Source organism: Mesoplodon mirus, assembly GCF_964341445.2.
Source record: "Mesoplodon mirus genome assembly, chromosome: 13".
Lineage (NCBI taxonomy): Eukaryota > Metazoa > Chordata > Mammalia > Artiodactyla > Ziphiidae > Mesoplodon > Mesoplodon mirus.
Genome location: NC_138989.1, coordinates 50,638,497 through 50,659,866, shown reverse-complemented (window position 1 = coordinate 50,659,866; position 21,370 = coordinate 50,638,497).

Here is a 21,370-nt window from a genome sequence, read left to right as displayed (position 1 = left end):
CATTATTCTGAATTCTTTTTCTGGAAGGTTGCCTATCTCCACTTCATTTAATTGTCTTCCTGGTGTTTTATCTTGTTCCTTCATTTGTTACATAGTCCTTTGCCTTTTCATTCTGTCTGTCTTTCTGTGAATGTGGTTTTCATTCCACAGGCTGCAAGATTGTAGTTCTTCCTTCTTCTGTTATCTGCTCTCTGGTGGATGAGGCTACCTAAGAGACTTGTGCAAGCTTCCTGTTGGGAGGGACTGGTGGTGGGTAGAGCTGGGTGTTGCTCTGGTGGGCAGAGCTTAGTAAAACTTTAATCTGCTTGTCTGCTGATGGGTGGGGCTGTGTTCCCTCCCTGTTGGTTGTTTGGCCTCAGGCGACCCATGACTGGAGCCTACCCGGCTCTTTGGTGGGGCTAATGGTGGACTCTGGGAGGGCTCACACCAAGGATTACTTCCCAGGACTTCAGCTGCCAGTGTCCTTGTCCCCACAGTGAGCCACAGCCATCCCCCACCTCTGCAGGAAACCCTCCAACCCTAGCAGGGAGGTCTGGTTCAGTCTCCTATGGGGTCACTGCTCCTTCCCCTGGGTCCCGACGTGCACACTACTTTGTGTGTGCCCTCCAAGAGTGGAGTCTCTGTTTCCCCCAGTCCTGACAAAATCCTGTATTCAAATCCCTCTAGCCTTCAAAGTCTGATTCTCTAGGAATTCCTCCTCCCGTTGCCAGACCCCCAGGTTGGGAACCCTGACGTGGGGCTCAGAACCTTCACTCCAGTGGGTGGACTTCTGTGGTATAAGTGTTCTCCAGTCTGTGAGTCACCCACCCAGCAGTTATGGGATTTGATTTTACTGTGATTGCTCCCCTCCTGCTGTCTCACTGAGGCTCCTCCTTTGTCTTTGGATGTGGGGTATCTTTTTTGGTGAGTTCCAGTGTCTTCCTGTCAATGATTGTTCAGCAGTTAGTTGTGATCTGGTGCTCTCGCAAGAGGGAGTGAGCTCACGTCCTTCTACTATGCCATCTTGAACTAATGAGCCAACCTCAAGTTAATGGAAAGAGAGATTTACCTGTATAGGCATGACCTAATCAGATGAACTCTTTAAAAGAAATGCAAAGCAACAGAGACTGTCTCCTGCTGGCCCTGATGAAGTCAACAGCCATGCTGTTAACTGCCTAAGGAGAGCGGCAGCCAATCAGTGCAGAAACCTCTGTCCTACAACCGCAAGGAACTGAATTTGCCAGCAACCCGAGGGAGCTTGGAAGCTCATTCTTCCCAAGTTGAGCTTCTAGATGGGAATGCAGCCCAGATGACATCTTTACTGTCACCTTGTGAGACCCTGAGCAGAAGACCCAACTAAGTATTCCTGGACTCCTAACCCACAAAAACTGTGACAGAGTAAATTTGTGTTATTTTAAGCCACTAAGTTTGTGGTAATTTGTTATGCAGTAATAGAAAACAGATGCACACACAAAAGTAGAGAGAATAGTACAATGTAGCACTACTCAAACTATAGTCCATGGACCTGTGGTGTCCACAGTCTGTTTGTTTCTGATCCATGAGGCATTAAGTACAGAACTTGAGAGTAAACACTGAGAAACTTTCACAGAAATTTGACATTGCCATGACTTCCAAGTGCCTGTCACTGGATTCATCTCAAGAAGCAGGATAGACAGTTTGGATTTTTTAAACTTACATGATGAATTGTGTATGGTGTGACCAATGTGCCAGATACACATTGCAACACATACAATTTTCAGTTTAATTTGGCAACTGAAATCTAAAAGTTGTAAAACTACTAGTTTAAGCACTTATTTATTTTTATGACTTGTTATTTTTTAAAATCAACTTGTCCGTTTTTAATTTAGCAAATTATTAGCTTAATTAGGAAAATAGCAATCCAATGATTTATTTTTAACCCTATGTTATTTGACCCCATGTTTCATTGACCATAGCTTGATACAGGGAGGAACTGCCCAGTATAAAGAAAACAAACCCACAGAGCAAATAAAGCCAGTAAAGAAATTTTAATTGTAGCATAAGGAATGCACAGATTTGTTAATATGGTAATTCTAGTATGTGTGAAATTGAAACATGATGGTGATATGTATTCTTTCTAACTTCATTGCCAATAAACGCAACTAGCTCTGAACTATATAAATTACAAAAGAATATATTGTCAACAAATGTAGGTTGGAGTTTGTTTTGTGTAAGGCAGTGTGTTCTGATAGCATGGTTGCAATGATGGGAGAATATTCTGGACCAGTCACCTGGATTAAGGAGCTCGTGAATTAATGCACTGCTTCCTTCATTGAGAAAGTCTTGTTACCAAAACAAACAAATAAAAAAATCATGTGAACTAGTGTATTTAATGATTAATTAAAAATCTGTGAATTACATAAAAGCAAAATGCATTAACATGGAAACAACCTAAATATCCCTCGATGGATGAATGGATAAAGAAGGTACGGTACATATATACAATGGAGTGCTATTCAGCCATAGAAAAGAATGAAATAATGTAAATCAACTATACTTCATTAAAGAAATCATTCTACTTTTATGTGATGTATGGATGTGGAGCATAATAATCTTTTACTGCATGCTGAGGTGCAATGCTTGTTGCAGGGAGAATTCTTTTGGAATACAATGCAGAACAAATTCACCATTTTTCTGTAAGGTAAGGAATCAGTTTGATCCAATGTGTTTTTTTGTTTTTATAAATTTATTTATTTAATTTATTATTTTATTTTTGGCTGTGTTGGGTCTTTGTTGCTGTGCATGGGCTTTCTCTAGTTGCAGCGAGCGGGGGATACTGTTGGTTGCAGTGTGTGGGCTTCTCATTGCAGTGGCTTCTCTTGTTGTGGAGCGCGGGCTCTAGGCATGAGAGCTTCAGTAGTTGTGGCTCACGGGCTCTAGAGCGCAGGCTCAGTAGTGTGGCGCACGGGCTTAGTTGCTCCGCGGTATTGGGATCTTCCTGGACAAGGGCTTGAATCCATGTCCCCTGCATTGGCAGGCGGATTCCTAACCACTGAGCCACTAGGGAAGCCCCTGATCCAATGTTTAAAGACGTGAACTAGAGCTCCAGACTTGCTGATTTGTCTGAACTGTTAGATATTTTTAATGATCTTAAAACTTCCACCCCAAAAGGAATGCAACAAAAGATCAAAGAGGCAAAAACAAAAATTAGGATTTCTATGATTTTTATGACATGTCTCAACAACAATCAGGAATGTAGGTAGTGGCCTGTTACTCTACACTCATACACCTATGAATATGAATTTTATTTTCCACCAAAAGACAATGCACACGTAAGAAATCTATGGCTCTGGAATAATTTTCATCAAAAGGTATGGGTAATTTAAATTGAAGTACAGCTTTACAGGATAAGTTGATGGCACTGTCTAGGATTAAGGACTGAAGATGAATATTGAAAATATATCATTATTTGCTTCATTTTGGATGCAAATTGAAAATGAATATTCTGAGCCTGCTGAAGTGACTTGAAACTCTCCTGCCATTCACACCTCCGTGAGTCTGATTTCTTTACTAGAAGTGTTATGACAACGAAACAAAGAAAAGTTTAGAGGCACATTATCCTCTGTGAGTAGTGTTGTCATCAATCCAAACTAGTTTAGATAAATTAACAAGCAAGAAGCAAGCTCAATTGTCACATTAAAAACTTTAAATATTGATATGTGTGGTTTTTGTTCAAACTGTGTGCAGAGGCATTTAATATGGGGAATCACTGTCTCACTCATAACTTTCTGATGAGTTATGATTATGGAATGACAAAAAGTTATGAATGTAATAGCAATTCTCCATATTCATTGCTTATATAGGCACATTCAGTGAAAAACAGCCACAAAATAGGTTTAAAAAATTATTTTTGCTTTCCACGTAGTATATTCGTTCTGACTGTATTTATTTCAATATAATTGTATGTGTGTTGAACCCAATGAAAAATTTAGACTTATATGCTGTATGTCTGGTTTTTTATCATTTAACTTTTTTTGGCAATTCACTTTTATTGTACTTTACAAAAGTATTGGTCTACAATAAATTGGAAATTTAAAAAAAAGCAAAGCAGTCTTCTCTCCCAGGTAGATGAGAAGCTACACAAGTGCAAAACTGCAGAGGCCAATATCCTCTTCCACAGAAATCCGCTTTTCAGCATTCTTGTCTCAGGTGCTCTCCCATTTATATTTTTCTTGCTGGAGTATTTTAAAGCAAACCTCAGATATCATATAATGTCACGTGCAAATATTTCAATATGTATCTCTAAATGTAGTGACTTTAAAACTCTAACCATAATATCATGACAGTCAACAAAATAAGTAATTCCTATTAGTGTCCAATACCTGGTTTATATTCATTTTCTCTGATTATTTCAGAAACATATGTTTGTAGTTGGTTTTTTCAAATCAGGATGCAAGTAAGGGCCACATACTGCATTTGATTGTGATGTCCCAAGTCTCCTTTGATCTAACAATTTGTCTTCTCTTCTTTAAAACCATATCTTTATTGAAGAAACTGGGTCGTTTGTCCTGTAGAATTTTCTACATTTCCAAGTTTGGCTTACTGCTTTCTAGAACTATATGTTAACCTGTTCCTCTATCCCTGATCGTTTCCTTTCCTGGGAGTATGGTCAAGGGCTTGGTCAGATTCAGGGTTTTTTTTCCATCAAAATTACTTCCTAGGTAGTGCTGTGTGCTTCCTATTGCGTCACCCCAAGACGCAAAGTTGCCCACTTTTGGTGACACTAACTCACATTGATCAGTGGGTTTAGTTTTTCACCCTGATCCATTCATTCTAATACATTCCATTGACTTTCACTGAATGGTTAGCAGCCATTAATTATTGCTACCTAGGTTTGTTTTTCATTGGGGATTTGCAAAATGCTGATTTTATAATCACCTCATTGCTTATTCATTTATTAGCTTGAATGGCTTTCAATAGAAAGAAATTTTCCTTCTTTACTTGGTTATCTTGAAATATAGGCTGTAGAGAAAAGCAGGATAAAGCTCAATTCTTTACCTTGCTTTCTCAGTTTTCAGAATAACAAGTTTGTGCCTTATCTAAGGTAATCAATTAGTTTTGTTTCGTTCTGGGTTTTTTTTTGGAATATTAATATGAACTCATATATTTTAATATATTTCATGTCTTTCAAAACATTGTCATTATTCAAATGGTCACATGTGGGCCACGGAGCCTTTTCAAGTTGACTCTTGGGTCTTTGTTTGCCATGACCCTTTGAGATCTCCTTTTTTTCAAGCAGGACCAGATGGCCTAGGTTCATCTTATACACTTTTGGCCCAAGATCTGGAATCAGCCATTTAATCCTGGTTCATTTTAGTGGGAGTTGGCATTTTGGGGCCAAAGTCTGTGTTCTATGTGTCTAATTTCTTTAAATTATTTTCTCATGGAAAACTCACCAGGAACTGAATAAGTTGGAGTTTGTGGCTAATGCCATTGCTTTGCTTTGCGAGTCCAATGTCTGTGACATCCTCAGGGGCCCCCGAGAAGAGAGAGACCTGGGGCTCCTGACCTAAGGCCAGAAAATGACACTTGCACCACCCCCTTAAACCTCTAAGTGACTTCATGTTTTCATTCAAGGAATACTATGATGACTGCCTATTGTCACTATTGTTCTGGGCCCCAGGATAGTCCTCATCCGTGCTGTCACTGATAATGACTTTCTGGTGAAGGGACATTCATGTGTTGGGGTATGGGGGCTGCTTTTCTGTGCAGGGGCGTCTGATAAACATTGGAGCAGAGACCTGCCTGAAGTGAGGAAGGATGCCAGGCAGAAGTCTGGGGGAAAAGTGTTGGGGCAGAGGGAACAGTGAGTGTAAGGGCCCTGAGTCAGGAGCGTGCTCATTATGATTTCTAATATTGACAAATTCTTCACTCTCCAAGATTTCAAGATTCCTTATCAGTTGCAAAATATTTTCTCACAGTAAAAACTTAAAAGTTTGCAGCTTGCCTTTCAGTACTGATCTTTTATATGACTCTTCTGCCGTCACATCATGCTGTCTTACAAGATATACCATCTTGCCCCCTCCCCACAACACTCATATTCTTAAAAATAACTTTCCTAATTCCAGAAGTCATAGGTGTTTGCGGCAGAAGACATGGAAAGCCCCCAAAAGAACACAGAACAAAATAAAATTAAAACAAAACAGAGGCCCTCTGTGATCCCGCGGCCCCCCGCCAGAATTAACCTCTGTAATATGGCAGTTGGTATCCATCCTTCCGTTCTTTTACAAAAGTGCTGTCTTCCTCCTCCTCCTCCTCTCCCTGCCTTCCTACTTTCAGACGTGGTCTTCAATGGCTGTAGAGATGTCTAGCTTTTACCTGCTCAATACTTCTTTGTCAGAGCAGAAGTTTCTTGCGGAGCTTACACTTGCCGACTCAAATTGTCCCTTCAGACCTAGGGGCACTCCTGATGTGCCCTGTACCCCCATCCTTCCCTGTCTCCAGGGGACATGCCTCTGGGTCCTGCCATTCCCACATCACTGACCAGTTCTTGCTTCCTGGTCAGACAGAAGTGACAAGGAAAGTCTGTCCTTACTGTCACCATTTCTCCTTCCTGCAGAGAGAGATGGTGGGGGAGGGGAGAGGAGGCCAGCAATATATCAAAGGTAACAGTGGAGCTGGAATTTAATCAACTTTTCTTAAAAGAAAAGAATTCATTTCAGTGTAAAGTGGAATTTTCTTTTACTGGGTTTGCTTCCGTCACCCAAGGTTGCGTGTGGTATTATCACAGAGGGCCTGTTCATTTGTTAAGTCTCATCCCAGTTACCTGAATACTGGTATATGTGAAATATTCTTAACAAATTTAGACACATGTGGAAGAGAACAAAGACCAACCAAATGAGCACAAACAGGTCCCAGGTGTTAAGATTTCAACAGGTCTTTCTTAGGGAAACAATTCAACCTACAACAGGTATCTTGATACTACAAAAAGAGTATTTTTGAGAGGCAGCATGGCAAAGTAGTTGGGAGAGGGATTCTGGCACCAGATTGTCCAGATTCAACCTCTGGCTTTGCTGCTTCTTAGCTGAATGATCTTGGGAAAGAGAGCAATCTGTGCCTCTGTTTCTGCATCTGTAAAATGGGGATGATACTAATAGAGGTACTGACCACACTGGGGTGATAAGGAGATCCTGTGAATGAGCACAGGGACAGCACGGAGCATGTGCTCAACCCATGCTGGCTATGCTGAGTGATCTGAGCCCTTCGCGGGTACGGGTATTAATCTTGATCTTCGAAACAACTCAGTTAAATTCGTACTATCATTGCCTTCATTTTACAGAAGGTTTAACTGAGGCACAGACAGATTAACAACTAGTCCAAGGTCACATACTGGAACGTGACACAGCTGGGATCCAAACCTGGGCGGCCCCAGGTCCAAGCCTGTACTTGGCTACAATGTCTGATATCTGCTTAAACCTGGCGTTTCCCGCTAGACCCAAGGAACCTGTTTCTTTTGAATGTTATTTTCTCCCTCGTGTCTGAGACTCAAATATGGATATGGATATGGTTCTAAGTTTAAAATGAGGCTTTCTCTGCCCCCTCAGTCCTCTGGGGCTGTGGCCCCTTGTCCTGGGCTGTCTTCACTTCTCTAACTCCTCAGATCTCTGGCATTCACAACAGACTCCCTGAACCGTTCCTGCCTTTGCCTACGTGTAGGGAGCTGCCAGCAAGGGTTCGGTTACAAAATGGGTCTCTATACAAAGGGGGTCCTCACTGTCTGCCGGCCATCTCTCAACCTTTGCCCCTTCTCCTTTGTTTTATTCTTTCTTTGGAAAAACTCAGCCCCAATGCTGATGACTTCACACTTTATTTGTATCTGTAAGAGATGGTCCCTTTCACAGTGTTCTCATCCCAGGTCCAAGGGTGCAAGAGCCAGAGGACCACACAGGGACAGGGCAGTGGCAATGCCTGGTCACAAAGGAAAGAGGGGCTTGGCTTGACATTAGGTTCATTTTGAATGAATTTTTCCAGAGGCTGATTTGGGCCAGGACTGGGAATAAATGAAGAAGAAGTTCCAGCCTGCTTTTGTGGCAGACACATAGCAAGATCTGGGATACGATGCAGGTGTCATAGTGGAGGGTGTGTGGAGGTCAGGGAAGGCTTCCTGGAGGAGGTGACCTGAGCTGAGTCAGACTCAGGTTTGAACTGAGGCTTCATTGCTCCTTAACTGTGTAACATTGTCAACCTCTCTGGCCTTGTTTCCTCACTGGCTAAATGGAGCTATTGTGAAAATGAGACGTGCACTGTATGTGGCATACAAGGGTCATACTATAAATCACAGCAGGTCGTGCTCTTGTCAAAATTTTACCCACTATCAATGACAATGGTTATTTTCTAATAACATGCCCTCCTCATATTCAGAGGTTATGATCACTTCCAACAACGAATCCCAGTCTACATGCAAATATGGCTCTTTAAAAATACAATTATACATAGAAAAGCAAGGTTTTAAAGAAAAAAGGTGTTATAAATGGATTTCGCCACAGACCATTTCATGCAGCTCCTGCACCACTGACCTCTTGACGGGTCTCCCATGAGCCCCATTAAACATTTGGGGATTTGCAGAACCAGAATCAGACTTTCTATTCTCTGTGCCGACTTCCATCTGAGCAACAGGAACAAAGATATTTCCTCCACCTTTAACCCATTTCGTGGGATGTCTAATTATGACCATGGTGGAACATTTTCGGCTCCCTGGGATCACATCCTAGCGATGATTCTTTTGTAAGTTGCCATTATGTCTCCACAGAGTACAACTGAGCAAAACCAGGTTGCCAAGACGAATGGTATAAGCGTGTCATTGCATTAAACGGATGTTTCCCCCCTTGGCCTTTAATAATTTATACCTTAAAGAAGACAAGTAGCTGTCCAGCCAGCTAATTAAAAATACTGGGTCTCACAGATGAGAAATATGGTTCTTATTAAAGTGTGCATTTGCTGCCTTGACGCTTTCTAAGAAGCAGATATTTCTACTGCTCCAGATGTAAGGAAACAAAGTTACTCAGCCATGGGGAATCCACTTAAACAAATGAGTCCATGAGACTCCCCCATGATGACACAGCCCTCGGTACAGAATCAGATGATAAAGTGGAATGCCTGAAGACAAAATGCAGTTCTCATTAAGTGAGGGAATTGGAACCTTCTTGATCCCAATATCAGCCTGTGGTCCACACATTTCCCCCACATTATCAAGGAGGGGATTTGTTGGAATAAATACAAAGCATCCCCTCACTAAGCACGGAAGGACTTCACTAAGGAACAGTTCTCTGACAAAAGCCTGCCCCAGACAAAAACCTGACATGACTGCCAGTTACAGATGCTGTGGGGATGCGGTCACCTGCAGCTGCTCTGTCCCCAAAGTCCTCTAAAGACAGTAAAGGGACAAAAAAAGGCATAAGCCCCCAAAAGGTAAAGAGACTAGGCCAAGAGATCATAGCAGAGAGAGAAGGCAAGAAAAATTTGGAAAAAGATCTCTGAGTGGTCACTGACCTAGCAAACACAGGAAGCTGAGAGCTGACAGCTGGCAGGGGGGCAAGCTGAGAAGCCAGCCATGTGAGCCCAGAGCCGGCAAGGCTCAGAACAGAGACATCAGGGAGCTGAAAACACAGAGGCACCTAGGACTGGAGAAGAACAAAACGGCCCCTGACAGCTGGGAGCTGGCCTGGCCCTCACAACGAGGCCATGATATTCTCCTGTTGAACAAAGACAGTTTCCTAGGACACCTCCATCAGACAAGGCCACTCGGTGATGTGACAGATGAAGATTAAAAACGAGACCATTCCACAACCACGCCTGAGCATCAAGAAGAACAGGAACAACCGAGACCTGAAGAATGTTCCAGAGACCCCTCTTCTGGCTCAGAAAGTGACTGAGGCTTCTTTACTGATTACACTTCATTCCTCCTGACTCCTAGATAAGGTTCATTAAGCAATCACAGGATTACCCCTCATTTCCAGACAGCACCCAATCTGGAGCAAACCACACTTCCCTGAGCCCTTGTCCAAATCACCTAACTCAAGTCCAAATCGTATTCTAAGTTCTTCATAACACTCTTTCAGAGACGCCCGCAGGTCTGCATGATGTCCGATGTCCGTCTCTCTCATTTCAACAAGACAATAAACTCAACTTTGTTTGACTGCATGTGCGCTCCTGGTGGTCTTTGACTGATGAACATACATAGGCCCAAGACCCCACCCCCTGCACCATTTCAGGCAGCTGGAGAGACTGAGCCTGGGGGGCTGAGCCTGAGGGAGCACCAGGCCCTGTGGAAGAAGGGGTGGGTTCTCCAAACGGGGCATTAAATGAATGACATCATAGCGAGACTACCAACCTCCTCCCCCACCTGGTTCCCAGAAAAGACCAAGCAAAGAAAAATCAAGACTCTCACAGGAAGCAGAGAAAAAAGCAAAAAATAGAATGTCTAAAGCTGAAGTATATTCTTCAACAAATAAATGACATGGAAAAAAGAGTTGGAAGGGAAATTAAACATTAAAAGAGACTTAAGAGCTTTATCAACCAATAGCAAAGTGTGGCACTTACTTGGATTCTGATTCAAACACACCATTAAAAAAAAAAAGCCATTTATGAAATGTAGGCCTTTAGAACCAGCCTCTCCCAAATGTGCCACTTTTGCATGAGGATTATTTTGGGCTAAAGGCAATCAAGCTCCTACAGGTTCAAAAGAAACTACTGCCCCTCCCTTTGAGCACCTGGAAGAACTTAAATTGAGGATTTTTCCCAGAAAAGAGTTATTACCAGCAATAAATTTTATCTAAGTGGACCCATCTATGTGGCAGAGCAAACATCTAATTACCAAACGTCTGCTCTTCTTATTGGCCTGTGAAGACCTTCCAGTCCTTGGAAGCCCCACGCCCCTATCCCACCCCTTAGCTCAGGATGGCACATATACCTCATTTTACCCTTCTGTCTCTGAACCTCTCATGTATGTGTAGTTGAAACCGAGCAGGACCCTGTAGGGCCCTTCTGGGTACAAAAGCCTTTCTGTGTCCCCCATTTCTTTCTTTTTTTTAAGTTAATTAATTAATTTATTTATTTTTGGCTGCATTGGGTCTTCATTGCTGTGCGCAAGGCTGCTGTTAGTTGCGGTGCGTGGGCTTCTCACTGTGGTGGCTTCTCTTGTTGTGGAGCATGGGCTCTAGGCGTGCAGGCTTCAGTAGTTGTGGCACTTGGGCTCAGTAGTTGTGGCTTGCAGGCTCTAGAGCGCAGGCTCAGTAGTTGTGATTCACGGGCTTAGTTGCTCCGCGTCAGGTGGGATCTTCTCAGACCAGGGCTCGAACCCATGTCCCCTGCATTGGCAGGCAGATTCTTAACCACTGCACCACCAGGGAAGTCCCCCCATTTCTTGTTTGTAGGAAAAAGGTTTCAGCCTCCTAGACGTTCCCTGAGTTCCCAAGGGCAGATTCAAGCAGTTACTAATAGGGAAGTGAGGGGAAGCAGAAACAAAGGGAAAGTAGTCAAGAAACAGTAGCGAGGCAATAAAGCAGAGTCCTAGCTCCTCATCAAGGGATATACAGAGCCACCTGATCCACATCTCTGCGTTCTACAGGAACTAAGGCCCCACTCAGGTGGAAGATAGTAACTTCGGGCTGACCTGAGTTCAAGATGAACCAGGACTGGCAGATATGGAATTGCCAAAACTGGGTGGGAGGTATAAAGAGGTTTATCATTCTATTAGCTCTCCTTTTGCATATGTTTGGAAATTTCCATAATAGAGAGGGAACAAAACCAAAACATAAAAACTCCTAAAGTATAACCTTGAAAAAATGCCTTAGCTTATTCAGACCCTCCCTTTGTCCCTAGCCAGGAAGGTGTCAGAGAACAGTGGTCCTCAAAGCCTACAGACACAGGAAGAAAGCTTTAGAAAGCTCTCTGAAAATGTCATAAATCTTATTGAGGATCTCAAGCGGGAAGCTTAAGAGGGCACCCCAGGCACAGTTGTACAGGGTTGTCCATCCTCCCTGCATCCTCTGCTCCCACCCTTGAGTGAGCCCATGGTATCCGGGGACAAGGCCCTTCCATTCTTCAGGAAGCCTTACTGGGCAGCTTAGCTGGGGGGCTCTGGAGGGCCAAATGCAGGCGGTAGCTCTGGGGTCAGATTTGGCCCTGGGTGAGGGTAGGGAGGTGGCTTGCCTTTGATGCAAGGGAGCCCTCCACTGACCCAGGTGACAAGTGGGAGGTGGGCACCAGGAAGGAGAGGACAGTTACGTTTGTGACAGCTGAGCTGCTGGCAGAGTGGAGGTTAGGGGTGGGATTTGACTCTTGGAGGCAAAGAGCTGCTGCTCAAGTTTTCTCTAAGGGATGTTGCTTAAGGGGCTGTGACTTCAAACAACTCCCTCTGACATTAATGATGTTAATCTTGGCAGAAGAAATTCTTCATTTTAAGGTTCACTGTGAGACCCAGAGGCAGCTTGAAACAGAAATTTTCTTTACCAGGAAATTTCCAAGGGCTCTCCTGCTTTTGAGCAACTTACCTAGGTTTTCATATTTTTATGAGACTTGTTGCTTTCAGCCTCTTTGAAGTACAATGAAAAAATATTTTTCCACCTTAGTAATAGAGAGTAGTACCTTCCTGCTTTACAAATAAGGGTTTTCACCAAGTGTGTGGAACTGGGGATTCATTTAATGATGGCTAGATGGAAGTTTGTGGCTTATAAAGAGCTGCTTTCTAAAAATAGACAATTAGCAGTGCAATTGATTCACCAGGAAAGGGCACATCAGAACAGTCCTGAAAAATAGGCACAGGCCAGAGCCATGTCTCCTGAGCTTTTTGGAGTAATGGACCCATCAAGAACCTAATGGAAGATACGAATGACTCAGAAAAATGCACAAAATGCTCACCCACACATATTATACGTATCATTTTAGAGGGTTCATGAGCCCGAGGAAAGCTCCTGAACAAGAACACAGAGCTGGGAGGAAGCGATGGATCATTTACATCACAAAGAACTCTTTGCTCCAAAAACAGGATTTGCTCTGGGCTCCAAAGTTCCAGTTGGTTTATTTGATTTGCAAATATTCCATTTCTATGAGACTTCACAGCTAAGACACTGTTTAATCAGTTCAAGCCTACTTCCTTCACAAATCCATTAATGAAACAACCAATTCTTTCAACAAATTATTATTGTGCGCTGGGCAAGAGAGTGAGTCTGGGTTGTTCCTGGCTGTGTCTCCAGCACCTAGGACAGCTCTCAGTACTAGCGACTGGATCAAGGTAGGAACGAATAAATAAGCTAAATACAAAATACTATGAAGAAAATGAGTGCCGTAATGGTGGCTAAAGGGTGGGGGTAGAGGGAAGAAACCTCAGTGGAAGGAGGCGGGGAGAAATCAGGGAAGGGGTCCACAAAAAGGAGAGCTTTAAGCTGAACCCTGAAGGATGAGACCTGGGGAAGAGTATTTCAGAAGGGAAGACCAGCATGTGCAAAATCTCAGGTCAGGAGAAGTGTGCCATGGTGAGGACACATGATTGGCCTGGAGCATAAGAAGGAACCAGACATAGGGCTTTCTAGGCCAGGCTAAAGAGCTGCTTCTTTAATTCTGGTTGTTATGGGAAGTAATTGGAGGGTTTAAGCCATGAAGGAATATGATTTGATCTACATTTTCAGAAAAATTGCTCTGTTGCTGTGTAAAGAATAAACCGTTGGGAGTGAAGGACAAAGAGGACAGCTGGAGGCCAGTTGTCTGGGCAAGAGATGATGGTGGCTCTTTGATTTGGGGGGATGGTGAGTTAGGGATGTTGAGAAATGACTAGAGATGAGTGATCCCTGGAAGAAGTCAACCAGCAGTGGTGATAAATCTGATGTGGACAGAGGAGACTCAAGGATGGCCCCTGACTTCTGGCTAGAAGGATGTTGTTGGGCAGGCAGAAAATTTCCTTTACCCTTCTAGGTTCTTCTGGCTGGTCTAAATTGACATGAGTCAGATTAAAAGGAGAAAATCAGTTTAATTTCATACATTCGGGAACACCATAAACATGAGGGTCAGAGACAGAAGGGTAAAATGAGGTATATATGACATCCTGAGCTAAGGAATGGGATGGGGCTTGGGGCTTCCGAGGACAGGAGGGTCATTCACAGGAAGATAATAAGAAGAGCAGATGTTTGATAATTAGATGTTTGCCCTCTATATGGATAGGGCCACTCAGATAAAATTTATTTTTGGTAATAACTCTTTTTCTGGGAAACATCCTCAATTTAAATTCTTCCAGGTGGTTACAGGAGCAGCAGTAGTTTTCCTTGAGCCCACAGGGTCTCAACTGCCTTTAGCTCAAAAGTGGCACATTTCAGGGGAGGGTCGTTCTGAACCCCTACAATGGTGACGTTATTCACAGAGACGAGGAAAACGAGAGAATGGGTTTTGAGGGAGAAATCAGGAGTTCCGAGTTGGATGTGTTGGATTTGAGAAGTTGATTGGACGTCTAAGTGACATGTGAGGGAGGCAGTGCCATTGGAGGAGTCTGGGGGTGGAGGATGAACTGAGATAGGTCACAGCATAGGGGGCATTAAATCTAGAGAGATTAGGGGGCCCGGAAAGACCAAGTGGCTGTAAGTTTTATTTATTTTTTACTTATTTATTTTTGGCCACATGGCTTGTAGGATCTTAGTTCCCTGACCAGGGATCGAACCCAGTCCCTCAGCAGTGGAAGCACAGAGTCCTAACCGCTCGACCACCAGGAAATTCCCTCTAGTCTTTTCTTAATCCAACCCACCCTTTAAAACTCAGTTCACTCCCTCTCTGGCGTCACCCTGGGGACAAGGGTCCCATCCCCCACCCCTGTTCTGCTTTGTGCTGAAAACCTCTTGCCCTGCACAGCATTGCACGTGCATCCATGTTGCCCCCAAACCACAGAGAACATGAATCAAGCTCTTCAAGTGCCCTGAAGCCCTCTCTATACTTGAGGTGAAGGAGGACTCCCCCATACCAAATCTTGGGCCTTTTATGCTGTGGACGAGGTGTGCTTTTGAAGTAGTCCTGCATTGTGGGCTTGTGTCCCACCCTGGAAAACGGGGCAGCTTGTATTGATAAATCTGGTACCTCTGCCCTAACTGCCTTTTGAATATCCCATTCCACATGTATTTATGGCCCTCTGTTTTTGTTTTATTGGAGTATAGTTGATTTACAATGATGTGTTAGTTTCAGGTGTACAGCAAAGTTCATCAGTTATGCATATACATATATCCCTTCTTTTTCATATTCCTTTCCCATATAGGTTATTGCAGAATATCGAATATTGTTCCCTGTGCTATACAGTAGGTCTTTATTAGTTATCTATTTTCTATATGGTCGTGTGTATATGTTAATCCCAACCTCTTAATTTATCACTTCCCCCAACGTTTCCCCTTTGGTAACCATAAGTTTGATTTTGAGATTTCTGAGTCTGTTTTTGTTTTGTAAATAAGTCCATTTGTATCAGTTTTTTTTTACTAGATTACACATTTAAGTGATATCATATATTTGTCTTTCTCTGTCTGACTTCATGTAAGTATGATAATCTCTAGGTCCATCCATATTGCTGCAAATGGTATTATTTCATTCTTTTTTATGGCTAATATTCCATTGTATATATGTACCATATCTTCTTTATCCATTTATCTGTCGATGGACATTTAGGTTGTTTCCATGTTTTGGTTATTGTAAACAGTGTTGCAATGAATATTGGGGAGCATGTATCTTTTCAAATTACAGTTTTCTCCAGATATATGGCCAGGAGTGGGATTGCTGGATCATGTAGTACAAAGGATGGGAGGTGGTGGTGGCCTTCACGTGGGCCCCACCCAGGGGTAGGGTTTAGAAAGGGAGCAGGAGGAGGTGAGAGCAACATCGGAGGCCATGGGGCAGAAAGCTCGGGGAACTGGCATCTAAGAAGTTTCAATGAGTCTTTTTTTGATAAAAAGGGTACTTTGCCTTGGTGATGTCAGAATGGGCAAATGTTAATTTTTTTTTTTCTCTCTTTACCAGCTAACATGTGCAAAGATGTTTGTTACTTGCTCCCTCTCTGAGCCTCATTCAAAGGAGTGGTGACTAGACTTTGGAGTAGTGTGGGGCCGTGAGAGCCAGAGAGGGGTGTTGGCGAGAGTTGTGGCAGGCAGTAGGAAGCCAGCATAGGTCCTAGAGGAGAGGAGGGATATCACGAGTCCCAAGAGGTGAAGATCTGGCAGGTTAGGCAGGGCTGAAGGCTGAGAAATCAGTGAGATGTTGCTCCCACCTGGATGGCAGGAGCTATGATAAGACAATGTATCTGTGTTAAAATTAAAGTGAAAATTAAGAACACGCCTCCCTTTTAGTCAGCACTTTTAAGGCTGTCTTATTTGAAGTTCAGAAAAAGAGTTAAAGAATCTATTTAAATGCAAATGTGCCATAAAACTGAATACCAGCAATTCGTCTTCGAAATGCTCTCAGCCCTTCTTTCATCAGGCTCTGCTCATAATAGTGTTGTTATTTTTTTCATCGTAGAGAATAATATCTCTTGAGAAGGCCTGTGTCAATGGAGTGCAGCTGGTGTGATTACCTGGGGTTGGCGAGGGACTGGTGGTGGTGCGGGTGGAATCTGGGACTTCTTCTGGGGCAGAATCAGCACATGTGTCCCCGTGCCTTCTGGGATGGGCTGAGCAGCACAGAAGCTGGGCCTGGCATCCACCTAGTGGGGCTGGGGGCTCTGGGCTCTGGGGGTTCCTCTGCCTGGAGTTTCCTCCCTGGCCTTCCTGATTATAGTGCTCCAGAGGAGCCAAAGCTTACCTCTGTGTTCCAGTGAGCAGGAGGATGTGGTGCCGAGACTCAAGGACTGAATTAGACTCTGTTCAAAAGGAAGCAGACACAGCACCTGACTCAGAGGAAGCGACCTCACAGTGCTGACCACAGACCCTTGTGCTCAGTGCAGGAAGGAGGAGGGAAGGTAATTGACCCTCACTGTCTGTGAAACCTGTGTGCCCTGTGGGGCCCTCCTAGATACAAATGCCCCTCTGTGCTGCATTTTTTTTGTTTGTAGAAAAAGGTTTTACTCTCCTAGGCCTTCCCTGATTTCCAAAGGGCAGACTCAAGCAGTTACTAATTAGGGAAGTGAGGGAATGCAGAAACAGAGGAAAAGCAGTCAAGAAACAATAGTTCAGTGATAAAACAGAGTCCTAGTCCCTACTCAAGGGATATACATAACAATCTGACACATATCTTTGAGTTGTTCCTTAGGAGCTAAGGTGGAGGATGGTGACTACATGCTGAGCACAAACACTGTAGACCCCAGACCTCAAAAGGTTGATGATTAAGATTCCTGAAACATCATCCTATTACCTCACCACCAACCAAGCAGAAGAAAGTCATCCTCCCTGCAACCTCACTCCAAATGTTGCCTTTAAATACCTTACACCCCAGCCAGCCAATAAGATGGATCTGCAGCAAACCTATATCTCCCATCTTCTGGGTTGGTGCCCTCTTGATCAGTAACCCTTTCTTTGCTCCAAACTCTGACATTTCCTTTGTTTAGCCTCAGTGTGACTGTGCATGGGCACACGAACTTGGGTTCAACAACATCTGTGTACATAGGGGATTGGGCACCAGGCAGCTAGGGCAGAGCTTGGTGGGGAATCTAGCATGGTGCTGAGTGAAACCATCTGCTTCTCAGAGGCAGGAGGGCCTTTGTCCCCATCAAGGCCTGGGCCCCTCTGGGAGAAGCCAGGGGGCCCAAAGCATGTCCAATGGCCACAGGTACCCTTGTTTCTGTGCCCTTGACTAAGAGGAGACTGTGCACTTGAAAGCCCCCCAAACCCACAGAACTATCTAAAAACTACCTGGCTCAAGGTGAACTCTTGTTAGGGAGCAGGCAAAGCCCACCTGGCACAGCTCACCTCATCTTTGTTGCTGAACTAGGGGCACCTCAGAATGAGGCCATGGTCCTGGCACCAGGATCAGGGCCCAGCCCCAGTGGGTAAACAATCAAAGTGTGTTGAGTTTTTGGAAACTGCTGTATAGTTTTGTAATATGTATAGGTGCAGAATTTCTAGATATTAAGATGTTTAATGTAAAATTTCCTTCATACAGTTCTTTTTACTTCTGCTTATTTGGAGTCATGCAGAATCTGGTTTGAAAGACCCTATGCTGAGGTAGGTTGTTCTCCCATATTTTTTCTGCCCCCTCCTCAAAGAACCCACTTCCCTCAGGACTCACAAGTGGAGGCCAACCTTGTGAAGAAGGAACACAGGGCTGTGAAAAACCCCACTTCCCTTCTTCTTTCTCTATTTTGTAGACACCATGGGGGTGGGCACATTTCGGGTCTGGAATTGCTTTCTGCCTGGGAGAAGCTGGAGCCAGGGACAAAGAGCTGGAGCTCAGGGGCTCTTAGAGTAAACTGGTTCAGGCAAGGGTGGTATCCATGAAGCTCATCTCTTGGGAATACAACCAGGCAGGGACAGCCTTCAGAGGACTGACTCTGCAGAGGAGAGGGGCCCCCACCTCTAAGAGTGAAACTGAGTAGGACCCTATGGGGCCCTCTTGGGTACACAAGCTTTTCTATGTCCCCCATTTCTTGATTGTAGGAAAAGGCTTCAGCTTCCTAGACCTTCCCTGAGTTCCAAAGGGCAGATTCAAGCATTTACCAATCAGAACTGAGGGAACACAGAAACAAAGGAAAGGCAGTCAAACAATAGTGCAGCAGTAAAGCAGAGTCCTAGTTCCTCCTCAAGGAACTCCTTATCTTTGAGTTCTTCTGAAGGAACTAAGGCCTCCATCCAGGTAGAGGATGGTAACTTCAGGCTGAACACCAGATTCCTAGAACACCACCCTGTTACCTCACCACTAACCAATCAGAAGAAAGTCACACACCCTGCAGCCCTCACCACAAATTTGCCTTTAAACAATCTTCCCCGAAAAACATCAGGTCTTTTGAAGACCAGCTGCCCAGTCTCCTTGCTTGGCCCTTGCAGAAAACCTTTATCTGCTCCAAACTCTGATGTTTTGGTTTGTTTGGCTTCACTGCGTGTTAGGTACACGAACTTGCATTCGACAACAATTTTGGCGAGCCAGCCAGGAGCCCGTGCCTGTGACAGGTCAACCCTGGCTGGGGGGCAGTCCCTTCCCTGAGTCCCCAGCAGCTGCTAAAGCTCATTTTGTTTCAGGGAACTCAGAGGGACTCTCTCTGACAGACACCAACCACCACAGCACAAGGCTGTTTGGAGCTGAGAAAAGTCCTGATCTACAGTTCACCTTTACTTTTGTTTTGGTGTGAGTCACTGCAGCTTGTGCAGGCTGGGAATTCTGTCCCCACCAACTGAGTTCATTCCCTTTCAGGAACTGAGCCACTCTGGCTCATTGTGAGCCAATCTAGGCCCATTCCCTCTTGGGAGCTGGGCCAATCTCTTTGGAGGCCTCCATCTGGGAATGGGAGTGGAATTTGGACTCTATCTCATCTGATCTTTTGTCTGTGTGACTGTATTTGTTGTTTGTATCTTTGTGTGTATATCAGTACTTGCATTGGCTGGTTGAGACATCTCTGGTAACAAAGATTGCGTGTGATGACAGCAGAGTATTCGTCCCTATTGCATTGCCTTCACCTACAGTGGAGCATTGGTTGGGAATTTTCCCTTTCTAGGGCTAGGGAACTGTGACCCTGAGACACTGTTCTACATCACACTGTTTGCTGTTTGCTTCATATTTGACAACACCAGCAGTGAGTAGTTAAATATGGGTGATCAGAGCTCTGTTCCACCTTGTAGTCCCCTAGGGTGTATATTGCAAAACTGGGAGAGCTTCATCTATCTTCCATGAATGAAAGAAAATGATATTTTATTGTAATACTGCTTGGCCTCAGTATTCCTTGGGGTCTGGAGAACAATAGTCCCTAATTCTCTAAATTATAACACCATCCTTCAACTAGAACTGTTTTCTGAAAGGGAAAGGAAATAGGATGAACTTCCTTATGTCTAGGCTTTTATTCTATTGTAGCAAAGTGAGTCTTTTGGAATTGCTTTGGCTTTTATCTTGGGTGTGTGTGTGAGTGTCTCAGTACATGAGTCCAAATCCTGTTTTCTCTTCCTGATATTGACCTTTGTCAGATGGCCCTGGTAACTTAAATGCTGGTTCAAGTTTCTCTGGAAGTGAGGCATGTGAATGATATGTATTACTGTCTATTACTGTTATTGATTTAAACTGAATAGGCTATTTAGAAACTGAAGGAAATCTCACCCTAAAAATGGCCAAGATGGGGCTCTTTTGACATTCTAAAACTGTTTTTTGCATGTGCAGTTAGTAGAAGGTAGCTTTCTAGGAGGAACTTGTACTTCTCTCCCTGTGCCTTTGAGATGTAAATGATCTACCTGGGCTCTCAGGAACTTTTATCTAATCATCTGTGATCCCTGAGACTGAAGAAAAAAAAAAAAGGCCTTTTTAAACTCAAGCGGGAAAACTGTGTGTTATCTGTCTGTGTCTATATAGATGTATGTATCTTTATGTGTACATTATAAATATGATGTGTCTCTGCCTCCAAATGGCATTACCAAGATTGGTTTGTGGATGAGCTCTGTTTAAAAGGCTTAAAAGAAATTAAACACTTATATAAGTTCTCAGAGATATAAAAGAAACTGGCCAGAATAAATTTTAGGTTCACATGATCTTGGAGATATTCAATATTAAATTGATATCTGGTATTAAAGCTAGTGGAAGCTTGTTGGTTTGATTAATATAAACATGTCTTTAGACTCATCAGTATTAAGTATAATATTCTTATTGTACTTACTAAAAGTCAACAAGTTCATATTGTTTCTGTTATAAAATTTGTCAACAAGAAAAATGACTTGATATGATGAAATGAGTAAATTAAATGTAAATAAGATAAGCAGGTTTTTAAGGTAAACTTTAAAAAATAATTTAAAAAATAATAATGAGGGAAACATTTCAGTATGCCAGAAAAAGTAGGATGTGTGTTTTCAGTAAAAGAAGGTATGAGGAATGGAAATGCATTTTGTTAAAGGAAAAAAAGGTAGTTTTATCCCAGAGCTGGTTATTTCTGAATGAAAAAGAAAATAAGGGACAGAATAATATGGATACAGAAAGTTGTACAAGGTTTGTGGAAAAGGAACACTGAGAAAAGTGTTTTTTACATGGTCAGAATTGGCTAAGATTGGATTAAATTTAATTAGGTAAATGGATTTTGTTATTAAGAGTAGGCTGATACAGGACTGGAATTGGTTTCTCTCTCTGTTAATAGAACAAAGTTTTCTTGGAATGCTGCTTTTGATAACAAACTGTGTGAGGTTCTTTGCCTTAAAGTGATCTGTATTTGCTTTTGAAATCTTTTGTCACTTTGGGTGAGTGAATAAGTTTTGTTTCACATAAACTGTGATCCTAT